The 19192-nt window shown below is 33.3% G+C and overlaps 2 long non-coding RNA genes across 7 annotated transcripts; both read left to right on the plus strand.

Moving 5' to 3' along the window:
- Positions 1-483: 483 nt before the first annotated feature.
- On the plus strand, positions 484-9309 carry LOC110863855. Of its 6 annotated transcripts, XR_002549419.2 has the most exons (10): positions 484-602; positions 1182-1247; positions 1361-1437; positions 1543-1550; positions 1675-2013; positions 2323-2485; positions 6505-7333; positions 8048-8097; positions 8437-8564; positions 8888-9309. It is a non-coding gene; the product is annotated as an uncharacterized LOC110863855 (long non-coding RNA). The 6 variants fall into 6 exon arrangements; XR_004860322.1 differs by having other exon boundaries at positions 1361-1550; positions 8869-9309; XR_004860321.1 differs by having other exon boundaries at positions 1361-1550.
- A 3005-nt stretch (positions 9310-12314) lies between these two features.
- On the plus strand, positions 12315-13204 carry LOC110863859. Its single transcript, XR_004860325.1, has 4 exons — positions 12315-12365; positions 12477-12557; positions 12657-12726; positions 13118-13204. It is a non-coding gene; the product is annotated as an uncharacterized LOC110863859 (long non-coding RNA).
- The last annotated feature ends 5988 nt before the right edge of the window (positions 13205-19192 follow it).

Below are 19192 nucleotides of genomic sequence, written 5' to 3' on the forward strand. Positions count from 1 at the left end.
CTCGCTTTTTTAATCGTATAATCAAATTATAGATAATAAAGAAATTAATTTGGAGATAACTTAGGTTATGAATTTATATTCTAAATTATTTTAATCATTGTAAAATACGTTATTGAATATTTTACTTATCAAAAAAATTGGTATTCATTATTATAAATAAAGAAAGAATTGTTTCTATTTGTATAATAAGTGGTATTCATGTATAAATTGTTAAAAACATATATTAAAATAAAATCTATATATAATCTAAAATTTAGTTACATGTTTTATTTTAAAATCAACATTTATGATGTTTTAAATGCAGTACTTAAAATAATATTGATTAAAATAATCTATAATTTATCTATTATACTAAAGCAAAATAAAGGTTGACTTTTTGACTTTGAGGTGGCTGCTTTCTTTGGCCAGAGAAATGGGTATTTGGGCGGCATTCTCATCTTCCATATATTTCCTTCAATTTTCATTCAATGCTCTTCATTACCCCCAATAATTTCCACCGTCTTCTCTCTTCATCTTCTAATTCAACCTACATATACTTCGTCCGTTTCTTCATCTTCTTCAAACGATATCTCATATTTTTTCGCTGAACCATATTGAAATATGTAAGTGTATATTGTTAATTTCTTAGTTTAATCGTTATTTTTTTTGTTCGGAATTTTAATTATTTTTTTCAAAATCTATTTTCCTGTTCAATAAACCCTAGCTTCGTTTTTTATATATGTTTATGTTATCTTTCCAGATCTGTGTGGATAATAACTTTTGTTCTGTTTTTAATTATTTTTTTGAAGAAATATTGTTCTGTTGTAGAAACCCTAAGTCCGATATCTAATCCAGATCTGTGTTTTATGTTTATTAAAATTATGTTATTGATATTGAATTTGATGTTTACTCATAGTCCTAAATCCGAATTTAATGTTTAATTTAACATTATTTTATTTTTATAATTGAATTTGATGTTTACCCTAATTCCGATTGTAATTACAGATCTGTATGTTATTGTTATCACTAGCTTTATTCTGAAATCTGAATCCGAATATGCTAATGTAGTTGTTTATAATGCTGAGTATCGGGATCTGCTGATTTAGGTTAACATTTACCAAATTGATGCATTGCTTTTTGTTGTTTAAGTTATCGCGTTGTTCTGAAATCTGAATCTGCTAACGTATTTTTTTGTGTTTAAGATTTAGCTCATGCAAAAGGTGTTTATGAACTTGAGCAAGGAGTAGCCAGGTTCGATTATGTTGTGGGTATGCTTGGAAGTTATATATTAATATAATTTATTTGACAGGTTCTTTATATTAATGTATATCTTATTAGAAAGTTTAAGAGATAAAGTATATTGATGATCTTTATATTTCAGGGCTAACCATCAAAATCAATAAATCATCCCTCAGTTTAACCGGCAACCCATCACCATACCTCTTGCTTGCAATAACGGTAGCCATTGTACTCCTTTTTGATATATTTTTCACAATTATTGTTGGTTTTTATTTTGCCAACGAAGGTGGGATTATTCTAAATCAAGGTGCTTTTGGGTCTCAGTTATGCAGGTCTCTCTTCATCTACATATCATGTTCCAAGTTAATTATAATTTGGTTCAAGACAACTTATTGGAAGTGGAAGTGCTTTTGTGATCTGATTCTAATTATTAGTTCTTCAAATATGATATTGTAGGGTGGGTTAGATTTTGGTTCAAGACAACTTATTGGAAGTGGATTGAAGCTTGAAGCTGATGTTCGGGTCATTGAATCACTTAAAAAGATGTTGCACGATTGAAGCTTGAAGCTGATGTTCGGGTCATTGAATCACTTAAAAAAGGTTGCACAACTTCAATATGAACGAGATGATGATGATGGAGGTGGTGTGACCCGGAGGCGATATTGACGATTTTCCAGCAACCTAGATTTAACAACATTGAAGAGTGTTTGTGTCACCAGAGATCCCAATCTCCCATCTTTTGTATGACGATTTTGACCCAATAGCGGTTGCCACCCCCACACAGCCTTCCCTCATGTAATTACTTTCTCCTTTATAACTATCGTCTTTCTGCTGCTACCCGTTTGTTCTTTATTCAAGTAGCTTGAGTGCTTCACCCAATTTTGGTGATTTTTTTATTGTGATTTATTATAAAAAAAAAGATGACTGTGCTTTATGTTTAGGGCTTTTATTAATATTGAAAGCTTTTCCATTTAGTTATATTTTCATGATCCAGTTGTAGTTTATGATTAATTTAGCATTTGGGTATTTGTTCACCATATGTTTAATATTAAATAATGGGTTTCATTAATCATTTTTTATTATTATATATAATTTATATTATAGGTTGGAAAAATGGGGAATTCAAGAGTGCTATAAGGTAATGGATGATCATCAAGCATGGGCACTACTCTGTTGTATTTTTCTGCATGCTAGAATTCTTCATCTACTTGCAAACATATTGAGTTTGGTTTCATTGGGATTCGCCTCGAGCAACAATCTGGTTTAGGTACATTTCTATGTTTGACTTTCCTAAGTGTTTGGTAGAAGCATTTTTTTTTTTGGAATATATACCCCTTTCTCTTCTAATTCACCTTCAGCATTTTATTTGTTCCTTTGAATATTATTTTCCATATGGTTTATAACCTTTTATGGCTACTAATTTATTAAGTATATGATTACGATAGTTCGGGCCGGGATACTTTACATGTTAGTTGGGATCAGTGGGAGCAGTTTATCATCACTTTTAATAACAAATAATAACTATGCTTTCTCAATTCATTACATTTTGATTTTATTTTTCGTTATAAGCACAAGGGCTGTTAAAAACTGATTTCTGAAAAAAAAAACGGTTTAAAACTGGTTAACTAATAAAGGTACCTTAAAAACAGGTTTTTTTACCGGTAAAAAACCCGGAAAAAACCGATTACGCAGAAATTTATGTTTATTTTCAGCTGTTTTTCAATAATTAAACACCGAAAACTGCATCTTTTTTCAGTAAAAACATCAAAAAATGTTTTTTTTTCAGCAACAAACAGCAAAAAACTGCATGTATTTTACAGCACAAAACTGCTGTTTCTTGCAGCATTAAACTGTTGTTTTTAACAGCAAAAACTGTTGTTTTTTGCAGCGTTAAGCTGCTGTTTTTAACAGCAAAAAACCGTTGTATTTTTGCAGCATTAAGCTGCTGTTTTTTTTAGCCAAAAATGCAGTTTCTTTCTGCAAAAATACAACTCCATAAAAATCTGCAGTTTTTTAAAAAAGAACATCCAATTGTTTGATTTCTACAGGAAAAAAACTGTGACAACCCTAAAAATTTCAGGTATCCGTACGATTAATTTATATTTAATTACTGCTCAATTGCTGTGCTTGCTTACAGTTGTAAATAAACCTCTACATGATTTCTGAAATATGTATAACCATGCCTCATACTTTATTTGCTGTCACTCTATCATTTACATACAGAGCTTTAGTGACAACCTTGATGCACAAAAGCACAGTATCATAATGAACGAATAACCCATTTAACACGCTGATATAGCCAGCACCAGGCAGGCACTGCCTCTAAGGCCTGTATGAGCCAGAGATAGTTTACTACACTAGTAGAGAGTGTAGGGATAAGAGGGTGGTAGAACTGTGTCACTAGGTGATAATTACAGTGACCAGATATGCCTAAAACGTACTTTAAGTACAAAATTCAGCACTTTAAATAAAAATTCAGCATTAAGCTAACTAATAAAGTGCTAAAACATGAGGAAAATATTACTAGACACTTTCCAAAGTGTCGGGAATAAATTGTGTCACTAAAAATAATAATAACGACACTCTAAAGCTTTGTTAAGCACTTTAACGGATCACTATCCAACCGAACAACCGGACTTTATCCGGAACATAAAAATATTGTCTTGGACATTGTTTTTCTTTTTCTGAGCCAGTTAGGGTCCTCGAATACCCTAACACCCGCTATAACTTGCAACACACTAGTAACTAAATTAACCTCCTAACTAAACAAACTAATACTTATCTATTTAGTTACACTCTAACCGAATACCCCCCCCCCCCTAACGAGTTCGGTCACCATATGGTGACACCCCTTTGTCCTTGCAAGATTAAAATAATCCTAGATGTCTAATATCAAGTTGACACTATAACCCTTGGTTAATTTGAAAAGGTTTGTCTATAAGTAACAAGCATAGTCCATCATAACATTTCACCACACATCAAGACTTCACTCCTCTCTCTCCCGTCCTTGCTCCATTCGGCCGAGAACCACACACCCACCACCACCATTTTTCGATTTCATTCAAGCCGTTCCAAGCATCTACAAGGGTTAAGGATCGCGTATAAGGAACCTCGGTGCACTCGGATTGCGAAGGACCTCAATACATTGCCTTTATCCACTCGATTTCCGACTAGTTTCTTCCCTAGCCTCGAGCTAGTAGTAAGTGACTCTAAACGCCTTCTTGATCTATTCTAAAGTGGTTAAAATGAACTTTGTCGGTTAAAAATCATGAACATACAAGATTACATGCTAAAAGTTTGCTAAAATGATAAACATGTTGGTTAAAAGCAATAGAGTTGTGTAAAACTTGTAAGACTTGTTTTATTGTGATTATTTAGTGTTGATCCATGATAGTAGTAGCTCGGATCGTCATCTAACCCGACTAAGTCATGTCCATGAAACATGACCTAGAATGATATGAAAGAGGTTAAATGATGAACACTACTACATATCAAGCATGAACTTGTGTAAAGACAATCTTTCTTATGAAATATACTTGTAAACTAGTAGATCTACGGATCTACAAGTGGTATTTTCAAAGGACCAAGCGTCAAAAGAAATCATATTTTCTAAACCGGGTTTTACATGAACAAGAGTGATTTTTGTAAACACACAAGTGTGTAGACACTTGTGTAACACAAAGTTTTGACAAAAGAACTATTTTTGTGAATGTTGACAAGAAGTTGTGGAAATTTATTTTCTTTAAAAACGAGACTCTCAAGAAACCGAGTTGATTTATACAAAGATCCACTAAAAGTAATGGAAAGTTACTACATATTTTGGATAAACCACAAGTTCATGTATTATTGCGATTTATATCTATTTTGACTAGTTTGATGGTTTGAATATTGTTTATTGTTGATTGAGAAAATTGTTGATTTGAATTTTAAAAGAAAATGATACGCTTGAAAGCGTGGCCACCTCCGGTTATAGGGGAAACTCTGGCGAAATTTTTCCAAAAATCTAACACTTGTAAATATTTTTATCACAAGTGTTATGACTATATTTTTAACTTGTTTTCCCGAATAACTTTCGCCACGATTTTTATTACAAAACTTTTTAAGTGTCGGAGGTGGGATTTTCACAAAATAAACTTGCTAAAATATATATTTAGAATATATATTTTCATAACAACACTTGCGTAAATTTTTGTGATTATTTTGCAAACTATCTAAATATTATTTTTAGAGTAAAAATAATATTACCGAATGTTAACAACTCCAAAACAATAAGAACGCCTTCACAATAAATATTAAGTTACAACGGTATTATTAATACCACCCGATCTTTAAACATAACTCACGTATTTTTAGAAAATACTCATAAGTGTGTATTTTGACGAGTGTTATTTTGGGGAAAAATTATATGGAATAAATATAATATTTTTGGGAAAAATATTTATATTTTGGAAGTAGAGTATTTTAGACAAATGAAATAAAATATAATATTTTTGGGAAAGATATTTATATTTTGGAGATAGAATATTTTGGACAAAAGAATTAGAGTATATTTATTAAGTGGGACTTAATAATGAAGTCTTGGAATTGTATAAACGCACATGTATTAAAACCCCCATCCTTGGGAAGGAATATATTTACCAAATAATTCCGAAGTGTAATTACGAAATAGTTGCCTAACTATTTCCCAAAGACATTAACCCTTAAGCTAAGGCACGGCCGTCCGTCTAATAGAAGTTAGTGCGTGTAGGTCGTCGCACAGCAGGTTGACTGGGAGATACTTTTTAGAGACGCACTTCGGTGAGTTCATGTCCCCCTTTTCTCTTTACTGTTTTCAGTTTTCTAAACTGCGGGGGTGAAATACATGTTACTATGATTACGAACACTTTTATACATGGTATGTTTAGCGTAATGAGGGTTATTACCTAGATCATGTGAATGGGTAGGCTTTTTTCGTAAGACCATTAATCCTTGTATAAGGACCGAGAGGCATGAGTGATAGATCTATCGGGTGTTGCGAGCCCCACACATGAGCCAGCGTGTGGCTGCATGTGGTGACTATGTCGTTCCGCCGGAAGGACCGGTATGAAATACGCGTTACAGGTTTGAGTGCTTCCTAGGCCATTTCACTTATTAATGTATTAGCTACACATTAATTGATCTCTTTTTCCTTATTGCTACATACCAGGAATTTTCATACATACAGACATTTTACAAAGGTTTATATCAACTCACTACACATGAACTCGCTCAACTTTATGTTGACTTTTCAAACTACATGTATTTCAGGAAACTAATGGATCTGGCACGGTATGCATATACATTTCAAGCTGCGTTTGAATAAAGAAGTCATCCCGGGTTTAGAAGGTGTAACCTCTTCCTGGACGGGTTACATAACTCTAAATCTAGAATTGTTTAAAGTCTTTTGCTGAGTTTTATGAACTCATTTAAATCAAGTCAAGGGTTGTAACTTATTTTGTGGTTGTGGTTTTAAGACAAGTATAAAATGGGATTTTTCTAAACTTTATTAATGAATGAATATCTCATGTTTTTAATCATATAGAATTGTTATGATTTGTTGCAATGGTATTAAGAAGTCACACCACATAACCCACGCTTCCGCAAAGCCAGGGTGTGAAAAAAACATCATTCTGCAGTTTTCTGCAGACCAGCTTTTTTGTCCGGTTATTTTGACCGTTTGCTAACCCAGTTAAAAAACGGTTTTAAAAAACAATTTTAAAACCGGTTCTAATCGGTTATAATCAGTTGCGTATATGGGTTTGAAAAATCGGTTAGTAACCGGAACCGGTTAAAAAAACGGTTTTGGCTTTTGATGAAAAAAACTGGACCGGTTATTGAAAAAAAATACCAGTTTGTACACCTCTTGACCCGATTGACAATGGAATCTATGTGTTGTTAGCTGGTATGCATTGGGAAGCAAAGATGTTTGAGAAGTCAATGGAGGCGAGGGAATTGATGAGGGTAAGAGGAGTAGAGAAGACCTCCTGGTTGCAGTTCAGTTGAGATAATAGCTCTTACCTCTTTTAATTTCAAATTGAGTTTAAGTAATTAGTAACCGCCCTCTCAATTTCAAATTGCCATGATTGATATTTTGCGGGTAATTACTTCCTCAAGGCATTATCTTTTACAAATTTTGTTTATCTTTTCTCACTGCCAGTTGTTTGTTGAACTTACTGAGTGTTAATTGAAATAGAAAATTTAGATCAAGGGTTTATATGCATTGATTAATTAAATGATACCAATGTTGGCATGTTCCAACTTATGACTATGGAGTGTATTATGTTTGCTTTTGTTCATAACTTCATGAGCTTGGTCTCTTTGTTGATGTCAACACTTTGATGGATGATGATTGATGAGTACCCAAGATGTCACTTACTCGCAAAGTTTTCGCAGTGCTACTCTACATGTCCCTAAAGTCAAATCATATCACTGTGTTTGCCAATCTTACTTTACATGGATTATAATCAAGATGATCCATCAAAGAAAGTTAAAGAGCTGCTTCTCATGATTTGATCCCAAATTCTTTAAAGTCAGGATCAGTAATGACATTCATCGCATAGTGACACAATGAAACATGAGTACAGGGTGTTCCTATACAAACCAAAACTTATTTTTTGTCATTTTTTATTAGGGATTCTATAATCTTTGACAATTAGAGTTTGTTAAGGTAGGCTATTTGGTTAGTTCGTATTACAACTTACGATAACTCTATGTCATGCCTTTACTTATAAGATTTTAGTTTTCTTTTTTTTTCAATTTTAGTGGTCTCTTTTGTTTGCAACTCATTACTTTTTTTCTTTGTTTTTATCAGTCGGCTTGAGAGGTGGTCTTTGAACTTTGGTAAGAGTTGTGCGCATAAAGGTAAACCAATGTTCTGATCACCTTTGGTTATATAAAATACTTTGTTTTATTATTTTTTCTCTTTCCTACACTCACAATAAAAATATAGAGGGTTAAATATGAACCTCTAAATATAGAGGTGTACTTTACTTTCTATAAATATTTTTTCTATTATAGAGATTCCAATGTGGTGGTGTTTTTGTTGTTTCCTCTGTTCTTTTCTCTATACTATATAGAGAGGTCCCATTGTGAATGCTCTTATAAAGCTATGAGAAGTACCCAACATCAATGGAATTTTAAAACATTTATTGCATAAAATGGGTCAACTGATTAGATTATTTTTTTTTCTTAAACATGCAGTGAGGTTGAAAGAAACTGTGCCTTGACTGAGATGAATGAGATTTATTGCTCAACTAGACTTATACGAACAAATACGACAACATCAAAGAAGTCTGCAATCTTCCAAGAACAATATGTTGCACCAAAAGGTATTGTATTATCATTTGAATGTTTTTTATTGTAGCTTATATTTATATTCTATTAAGAATGAAGACGAGTTGTCTAGGTAAGATAGGACTAAAGTAAATGTGCATTTTTAACTTTTTATTGATTGGGAGCTACCAAGGAACATGCTTTTATACGTAGACATGCATTTTGTACACACATTTATGGCTGGTACAAGACTGACTATTATAAAAATTTTCACCATTTGTAAACTGCCAAATTGTCCACATCGTACTATGTCTATGCTATAAATTCAACACTAACATCTCATATTTTTATACATTTAAGATGGTTGCTCTGCATGTAGTACGGTTGCTAGAGGAGATTAAAAGCCAATTGTACGGGTGCTAAGAGGAAATTAAACACGGAGCGTATAGGTGGCGGAAGAGTGGAAGTTAAGTTTTGGGTATGAATCAAGCGAACTGGAGCAATTTCACAGGGTTGGGCTTTGGCTAATACGCGTGGGTTTCTTTTTTTCCTGCTGTATGGTATTTTTTTGGTTGGTTTGGCTCTGTCTTTTGTTGTTTTGGTGTACTGCACCCCTTAACAGCTGGGTTGTTTCTCGTGGTAATAAAATGGTTCACTTGGCTAGCCAAATAATAAAAAAAGAATGACGGAAAGAAGAGCAGAGGCTGGAAAGTACAGGAATGGGGTCATAGTTAATGGGTTTTTTTTATTAAGTTTTTCTATTATGTGTTTTTAATAGGCTTATATATTTTAGTAATTTTAAGTAGTGAGTTTTCTAACATTTTTATGAACAATCGATGTTATGATATGTATTGTATTCATCATCACTATAGAACAATTTTCATGTTCTCAATTTAAATTACATAACTCAACTTTGATAGTCAAACAAACAAGTTGCAACTATGTAGGTAATTAAATACATTGCACCGGTAGATTTCATTCTTTTATTTGCGCTAACCATAAGCTGTAGTTAAACTTTCTCTGTTTTGAAATAAAGGATTCAACACATTTTAATATTATTATATTCAATAAGCATGGTCGTTAAACCACACTCCTTTGATTCAGCAAGAACGCGAAAATATTAGCAATGTCGAAGGTCATCTACAAGTGAGTGACGATCCTAACTATCCTTTTTTTCAATGACAGTAACTCATGAATTGGTATTATACTATCCTATTTTATCTTTAAATTTATTATCTTCTATTATTGTTTCTACTTCATAAACTTTACAAATTTTAATGTTGTTATCAAATGTAGATCCTTCCCAAATTAATTACTGACTTAGGTGGTGTAGATGAGTTTGTTGAAATAAAGATCAAAGTTATTGAAGGAAATACTTGGGTTAAGAATCTTCGTACATAGAATATTGATGGTCAAACAAGGTTTGTGAATCGATACTCATGTTATTGATTACTATTATTTTACTTTATTTTTCAACATATTTTAATATATTACTAAAAAAATTGCTCATATATTTTGTTACGATACGTACGGTGTTGTTAGATGACAAAATATCATTGAAGCCTAACATATTTCGTTAGGTGATGATTGTTTTTTCAGTTGGTCAAAAACTAATTTGAGGTTATTGGTTGCGAACCTCCAGCAAGTAGAAGTATTAGAGTAATAGGCTTTTAATTTATATTTCAAACCAGAAAAACGTATTTTCTGCATTTACTTATCTTTTCGGTTATTTAGATCTATAATATGATGCTTTCGTTGTATTTTAATGCTCAATTCAGATTTCCATAATAAGTCTATGCGTACAGTTTCTTTATGATCAATTTAAACGTAATTTTTTTCCATAAAAACAAAAACATATCATTTATCAACACCGCGAAATTCGCAGGTATTATCACTAGGGGCGTGAAAGGGGGACTAGCTGGCATTGGGCGTGAGGCCATAATGAACGATCTTATGTAAGGCTATAAATACCAGTCATCATCTATAATTGGGCGAACATTCCTTTTTCAAAACATTATATTACAACTTTTGTGATATAATTGGATGGTCCAACAAGTCCCAAACACCAACTTTTTTTCTAACATTCTTTTGTTGTATTTATTTATTATTTATTTATCAAGGTCATATTTTATATATTTGCAGTCATGATTTTTAGCATACTCAGTGGTTGTATTTATTTATTATTTGTTTATCTTGGTGATATTTTAGATATTTGCAGTCATGATTTTTACCGTACTCAGTGGTTTACTTAGCATAGTCTTGGTAATGTTTTTATTAGTTTCGAAAACAGTAAGTGTATTTGAGCATCAACTAAGCCTTATAAGAGAAGTTCACCTAACTGGCTAAAGATTTCATCTATGGATGTAAGAATATAGCAATGCTTTTGTATTCATTATTGATTTAATCATCTGTATCGTAATCATCTAGAAAAATGATTTGTTATTATGTGGCTTAACAACATATAATTAGTGTTCTCCACTAAGTGTTTATATGCTTAAATGTAGTTTACCTATCTATTTTACCCAGGTATACTGCTGGAACAAGATACCTACCCCCAAAGTCAACTAATTCGTGTGGCGAGCTAATAATGGGATAACTCTTACTTTGTATGCGATGGCGGCAAAAGGTATGACTTTTCTATCCATGTCCTGTTAGTTATGTGGTTCTTTACTAAACTTGGCTAACCACATTCTTATACAGGTTAATGGATGAAAAGAAGCACCATATTTTCAAGGCTACACATCTGCTCTTAGGGGATTCTTTGGCTGCAATTTTTTTCTTTTTTATAAAACCATTTGATGTAACATAATTACTATTAATTATACCTAAATATGCAATTTGATGCTTTTATATAAAAGTGGGAAAAGCGGGTTTGTGATTTAATGTGGACATTTTTTATTAGGTAAGAGTTAACTACTTTTATATAAAAGTGGGAAAAGCGGGTTTGTGATTTAAATCCAATTTTTTTATAGATTTAGTACAACATTTCTTTCATTTCAAAAAATTATTTATAGACGTACACATGATAATTAATATGAAATGTAATCGTTAATTAATTTTTATAAGATATTATTTATCTTAATATTCGAACAAACCTGTAACAAAATATTTACGTATTAAAGTATAAATTTTTTGTTGTTTAGCCACCCGTGTAGTACACGGGGACTTAGACTAGTCTATAATATATTAAAAAGGAGAAGTGATGTACAAGATGGTAATTTTGCACGTATCAATTTTAAAGCAACATGTACAAGATGTTTAAAGCCATTTAAAAAGGAAGTTCTATAAAATTTTAAGACATCTCAGGGTTAAAATGGAGAAATCGTCCTCCCACGTTTAATTCCCAGAAACCCAATCGTCAAACTTCAAGTGTAGAAGAGGATGACTTAGTTTCATTCACCTCTTCACTTTCTTTCTTTATATCTCCCAAAACTCAAAACCCTTGATAGCAACCGGATTAAAACAATGTACACCACACACACAATGGCGACTACAGCGGCTGCCGTCCGATCAATTTTCCGGTCATCATCCCTCCGTAGTGCAGCGGCGCGTGCATCCTCTCAAGCCAAAGCCGCTCGCTCTCCTGTTCGTATCGGTAGCCAGAACTCTCTCTCTAATCGCATCTTTAGGTAACCACCGTTTGATTTTTTTTACCCATGTTGAGTGTATATTCGGAAGCAATTCCGTATTTTGATGTTGTTTGTGATTTCAATACAGATGATTACAACTTATATTTGATCTGAATCTATAGATATTTAATCGAAATTTGTATCTAAATTCGCTAATCGGTGTTCTGATGTTTGAAATCAGTATTTGCGTTTGGTGCTCCGGTGACTGGCGACCACACTTTTAATCAGGTCGGTTTTCTGTGACATAGCTATTATTTATTATTTCAATTTCTAACCCTAAACTGATCCTTGATATCCCTACTCTTCCTTGAACATCCGGTCATAAAACCGGTGATACAGGTATTCCGACGGCCCTTGATTTTTGTTCCGGCTACTGTTACGTTTGACCGGATAACACTAATTTACCACTCCCACTTCATGGTCGTTACCCCTTTATGCACTTTATTCTATTTTGTTCTTTGGTTTTTCGTTTCATATCTGTTTGTTGATTTACTGTTACTTCACAACTTTGTTTGTCAGGCGAGAATTTGGATGACAAGAGCTGCAAGAGTTCGATCTTCAGTTTGGAGAGTTAGCAGTAAACGCCCAGGTCATCTCACTCTCTCTCTCTCTATATATGTGTGTGTGTGTGTATGTGGGTCTGGTTTTCGTTTCTTATCTTTTTTTTTTGTGAGCGTAGCACGTAAAGGGTGTTTGTATTTATGGTTTGAAAGGGATAAAGTGATATGGATAATTAACAAGATAGTGTTTTTGATGTGTTTATGGTGTTTGAGGTTGTAACAATCAGATTTTTGAGGGTTTATCAAAAAAATATTAATATTATTTAAGAAGTTAATAGATAATATGACCAAAAAAGCACACCTTTTACGTAGAAAGATAATTTGTAAATTGTGACTGATTAGAATTCTCTTATGTTAGATTAAAGAAAGGTTTTACTATGGGAATTTTTTTAGTTTACCCTCAATGATAGTTCTGTTCAGGGGGTGATGTTGAGAAGTGGATTGATGTGATTCGGATCGGGTTAGAGGGTATAACGGTTAATGATGCGAATAAGTAAGATGTATAATGACTGATTTGATTAATGAGGTTTTTGATTGTTTGGTTTAACGGGTTGATGTTTTGATTGTAGATCGTTTAATGGTGTCTGTTCTAGGCTCGAGGATATGCTGGATAGTTTGTCGACATTGCTTTCGGAAAATCCTGTGTTGAATAAAGACGAGTTGCTTCAGTTGGCATTTGCTTCTATTCAGTTAGTTAATTCGGTAAGATTGGTTTAAAGAATTTATAAACCATCCCAACGCATGGGTCGTTATCGTTATCGTTATTCTTATACATATATATAGGTGGCTAAGAAGTGATTGATTGCAGGTATTTTGTTCCATGAACCAAAATCAAAAGGAACAGAGCAGGCACATAATGTTGAGGTCTTTCATCTTTTTCTATTGCGATTTTAAATGTTTTTGTTCTTTATTGTTGTATGAGTTTGTTATCTAAACGGGTTCGGGTCAATTTCAGGTTGAACCCCCAACCCGTTTAGCTAAACGGGTCAGGTTCAGGTCAACCCGTTTAGTGTTGTGTTTAAGTAAATGTTCAAAATTGAATATTTGTCACTATGTCAATACTTGAAGGAAGTTACATTCTATCAAGTTTTTAGTACAAAATAATGGAATATGAACTACTAATATATACATCATCCAAGTTAAAGTTCTGCCTAACATTTCCTTTTTTTTTGTTTCCCAGCCCTACTTATGAAGGTTCTTATTCAGATGGTTCTGTGGGTAGCGCTCCAGGTGAAAGGTATATATTTAGCCTATAAGCATATAGATGTTTATTTATTTTTTCAAATAAGGTAGGTAGTAATATTAGGTTTGACATATATTATTTTTACTAAATCGTGAAAAAAATTAATGGTCAATTCCCTTACATTACTTCATATCTTTTTCATAATTTCCTAACTATGGACGCATGTGTACAACTTAGTAGTTTATGCACCTATACCAATATATACCTCCTTTGAACCCAATTGAGTAGCCTTATTAGTTATAATTTCAATTTTCAAAGCTTGGTTAATAGCTTATCTGGACTTGAATTATAGGCCAGGTAATAATGTACAAATGGGCCTAATATATTCATCTGAATACATTAATCGACATCTCTTAAGAATGAACCAACACCGACATTTTTCAGCAAGATATGATATTTTAACTCATCCAATGAAGAAACTCTTAAAAAGACTTGTGAATAAGCTTAAAAAATCACCTCAAGAGGTTTTTGATTCTTTGAAAAATCAAACAGTTGATTTAGTGTTCACTGCTCATCCAACTCAGGCTATTAGGAGATCTTTGCTTCAAAAACATGGAAGGTATGTTCTATAATGCTTTGAATAAGTCTTACTTTCATTAAAAGAGTTGTGGGTAGGCCTGTAAGCGAACCGATACGGATGTTCTTAATAAATGAATGAACATGAACAATTTTTTTTGTTCATTAATTAAATGAACAAACATGAACACATGCTTCGTTAGTTTATATATGTTCATAAACGTTCGTTCACTTAAAAATTTGTTTATGTGTGTTCATTTACCTTCATTTATCTATGTTTAAGTTCGTTTAATATTCATTTCAAGTTTTTAGGCAGTTACAATTTAGTCTGGTTTTATTTAATTTATTGTTGCATATTGTAATATGATTTCAGGTTTTCATATGGTAGTGAGTTCTCTCAGTGATTTTTATGGGTTAGTCATGTATGGAGAGTCATGCGTGCACATATGTTAAGATATTTGATTTGACTAACTCATAGCCGTTGCTTATGTTTACTTGCTTAAACCTGTTGTAGACAAGAAACTACTAAGGGGAAGGGCGACTACATGGGCATGCATTAGCGGCAGAAGATTTCGTGAATTATTGAATAAAACCGGAATCTTTATGAACTCCTTTAAGTTTTTTTTCTGTAATGTATGTTTTTAGACTTGGCATACATGTTTGTTCTTAAACACATTCGGCAAACAAAGTTTCTTGTGCTATGCACGCATTAAATTTTGTGTGGCCGGCTTATGGTACAAGCTCTTATGACATTTTGTATGGCTTCTCTTACATTGTCTTTTGGCCAATTACCTTTTATCCATGCATAAACATTTTTCCCGAACGCACCACAAAATGAAGGACACTAACTGTTGGTCATGTCGTGCATCGCACGAGCCTACCCTCTAGTATAAGTAAAAATTGTGAGGTTGAATGAGAGAGTATACGTGACATTAAATGAAATCATTTATTAGAAAGTAGATTATTTAAAAGCCAACCATAGAAATAATACTCGGGTTTTACTTTTTGGGTCATGTGGCATCTACAATTTTTTTAAATATGGTACACTCAATTAAAGTCTGGCCACACCACTCCCATCACCATTTGTCGTCGCCCTCGGTTTTGTCTAAACGGAACCACCACTGTCACATCCTTTCACGTATCCTGATCTAGAGTTTTGCAGTGTTGGTAGAGTATGTAACCAGATCTAGGGTTTCTAGGAGTTTTCCAGCGGTGTTGTTAGGGGGGTTGGGAGCGTTGAAGAAGACGACTACGGTGGTAGCGGTGTATTTGGGGGGGGGGGCGACGGTGGTGGCTGTGATGGATGATGAAGAGTTTAGGGTTTATAGAGAAAGAGATAGATAGATATAAAACAAGAGATATGTTTTACGTAACAGTATGCAACTCACATATATGATTAACATTAAACGTCTATTTTTTTTATTGATTTAACAATCCCATCATAACAAAATGGTCATTGCGATTACATTTTAAAGTTGTTTTAGTGCTTTCTATTCTTATTTCACCATGCTAAATGCCTTACACGTGGCCATTTATATATGTTAAAAACGTAAAATGTCTCTTATTAACCGAAACTTATTATAATCATGAATTTATATCAAGATTAATATAACGAGAAAACTTGTTAAGTTACATCAAAACAGAAGGTAGACGGGCAACAAGCTGCGCCGCCAACCCTTTCTGAATTGCAAACCCCAACCTCCCGAACACAAACCCCTGCCCCCTTGGGGTCGAACAATTGCTGTGGATAACCTGTTGAACCCTCGTCAAGAAGTTGATGGCTTCTGGCGCTAGAGAGCCAAAAGTATCAAAGGCAAAAGAGATAAAGACATGTTGGTTCTCTGCGCAAGCTTTAGCGTGCTTATCCACTTTCTTTGATTCTGCCTTTCTTGCTGCTAGTCCAGCTACAAACCCGTTTTCCCTTAAACCAACCAAAGGGGAAACCCCCGTGAGGTCTACACAAGCATGTTTCCCCCCAGCCCAGCCAAAGACGAGCAGATCCGCTGGTCGCAAATTACACTGTTCATAAATGTACAAAACTAGTGAGATTACCCGCGCTATACTGCGGGTTTTCGTTCGATATCTATTCTGGTTCAATATAATAACCAACCGAAAGAAATAAACTCAAAAGAATATTGATGTATCTTTTACATCGATCGAAAACCATAAAAATAAATTTAAATTGGACAGCGAGATGGGGTGATTTTAAATTAATTGTAAATGAAAACTTAAACGTTATCTTAAACATAACTTCAATAAAAAAGGAACATAAAACTAAAACACTAAACATAAAGAAAAGTATAGAAATAGAAATAATAAAGTCTAGAAAAAAAAGCAAGAAAGAAAAAAAAAGTATATAAAAATAAACATAGAAACGTGTTATATTTGACTGGACATATTTTGGAAAAAAAAGTACATCGAAAGGTAAATCAACTTGAATTTATACCGACACGTGCAATAAAATAAGCACGTAAGAAAATAGTTACGGCGTGTTGCGGCGATGTCAAAACGCAAAGTGACTCGAATTTATACCGTCTAATGAAAACGTATTATATTTTACTCTACTTGTTTTCGAACAAAATTTATGTCAGAACGTAGAGAAATTGAAAACATAAATAAAAATAAGCGCGAAAGTGTATTATATTTGACCCGACTCATTTTCCAAAAAATTACGTTAAAATATTGACTAACTAAAAACGTATATAATTATACGGATGAGAACATATTATATTTGACCCTTATTTCCGCGAAAAAATTTATGTCTAAATGCAAAATAACGCAAATCAATTTTAATTTATACCAACACATAAATAAAAATAAACACGTAAGTATCAACGTTGAAAGTTAAGAGGTAAAAGAATACAAAACTATAAATAAAAAGCAAAAGATAAAAGAAATTACAAAAGTATAAAAGAATACAAAACTATAAAAAAACTCAAAAAGATAAAAGGGAAAGCAAATAAAAAAGTTGAAACATGGAAAAAAAACTAAAAGCAACCAATGCCATGCAGGTGACAACCAATGTTCATGAAATAAAAATCAGAAAAGAAAAAGACAAAAGACCCAAAAGTTAAAAAGAAAAAAAAAGAGTTAATTACATAGTTAGTCCTTGTGGTTTGCACAAAATAACATATTTAGGTACTAATAGTTTAAAATCACATTCTAGGGTATTAACTTTTCATTTTGTAACGTTTGGAGGTATTAACGTTATTTTTAGGTTTAAAATCACATTCTATTAGTACCTAAGTATGTTATTTTGTGCAAACCACAGGGACTAACTATGTTAATACCCAAGAAGTTAATACCTCCAAACGTTACAAAATGAAAAGTTAATACCCTAGAAGGTGATTTTAAACTATTAGTACCTAAGTATGTTATTTTGTGCAAACCACAGGGACTAACTATGTAATTTACTCGAAAAAAATAAAGCTACAAAAATAAAAAAAGGAAAAGATAAAAGGGCAAAAAGGCAAAAAAAAAAAAGAGAGAGAGAGAGAGAGAGATCACTGTTCATGCGAGTTGTGAAATGTTATAGGTATAATTCTGAAGCACATGTTCAAGTGTGATGTGCTATTTGTGTTGCTCAAAAGTCAAAACACTACATAATGTGGTTATTAATTCATTTTAGAGTTATTGGATTTTATCATCCTAAACTATCGACCTTTGGTTGTTGTCACCCCCAACTAACACTATGATGCCCGACACCTCCAACTTGACATTCAGTTTGTGCTGGCACCACTCTGTTAACAAATCACTAACTCTGTTAGTTTTTAATCCTACGTGTCACCACCTTGCTTACCTGGACATCATTACGTGGCGATTAAGTCCATATAAAAACCCTGGATTGTCTCCTAACACTGATCTAAACCTAATTGATGAACACTAACACAGAGACAAAGATATAAGAATCAAAGACGAAGATACAAGAATCAAGCCCTAATCTTTCGCATTGAAGGTACGATTTTGCAGAATTTTGAATTTAGGCATTGTTTTGAGATAGTGGAATGAAGTAGCATTTGGTCAACCATAGTATGTTAGAGGTGAATCAAGACTTGTTGATGTAGACCACGTTTCATACTTTGAACTAGTAGAGTATGCAATGGAATCAGGTTTTTACAATTCCAGGGACATTTATATGTGTGGGTTGGATGCTGATGATGGGGAACTTAGGCACTTTCATAATGATAAAGATGTTTTGGACTTGGCTGTTAAGGTTTTTAACTGGACTGAACCATTTATGAAAGTACTTATCCAACAAGGTCCATTAATGGCACCTGAAGCCCACTCCAGTTCCAAGCCCACTAAACCAGCTGCCCAGCCCACTTCCCAGGCCACTTCCCAGCCCAATAAACAAAAAGCCCAATCCAATGACTTGGATAATAAAACCTGCACATGTAGAAAGTGGGAACTAAGGGGATATCCATGTAAGCATGTGTGCGTTGTGGCTAGGTTTTTACATAAGAATGCAGAAGACTTTGTGGAGCAGTGTTACCACAAAGAAACATACACAAAGATTTATGACTTCACAATCCCTCCATTGCCTAGTGAAAAGTATTGGCCCAAGACTGATTATCCAATGGATCCACCTCTAATAAAAGTTGCTCTTGGTAGGCCTAAGAAGAACAGAAAGAGAGGCCCTCATGAGAATCCAAAAAGGCCAGGCAAACTAACTAAGCATGGGGTTATAATGACCTGTGGCATTTATGGAGCAAGAGGTCATAGCCAGAGAAAATGTA

The sequence above is a fragment of the Helianthus annuus genome, chromosome 6 (assembly GCF_002127325.2).
Source record: "Helianthus annuus cultivar XRQ/B chromosome 6, HanXRQr2.0-SUNRISE, whole genome shotgun sequence".
NCBI classification, from domain to species: Eukaryota; Viridiplantae; Streptophyta; class Magnoliopsida; order Asterales; family Asteraceae; genus Helianthus; species Helianthus annuus.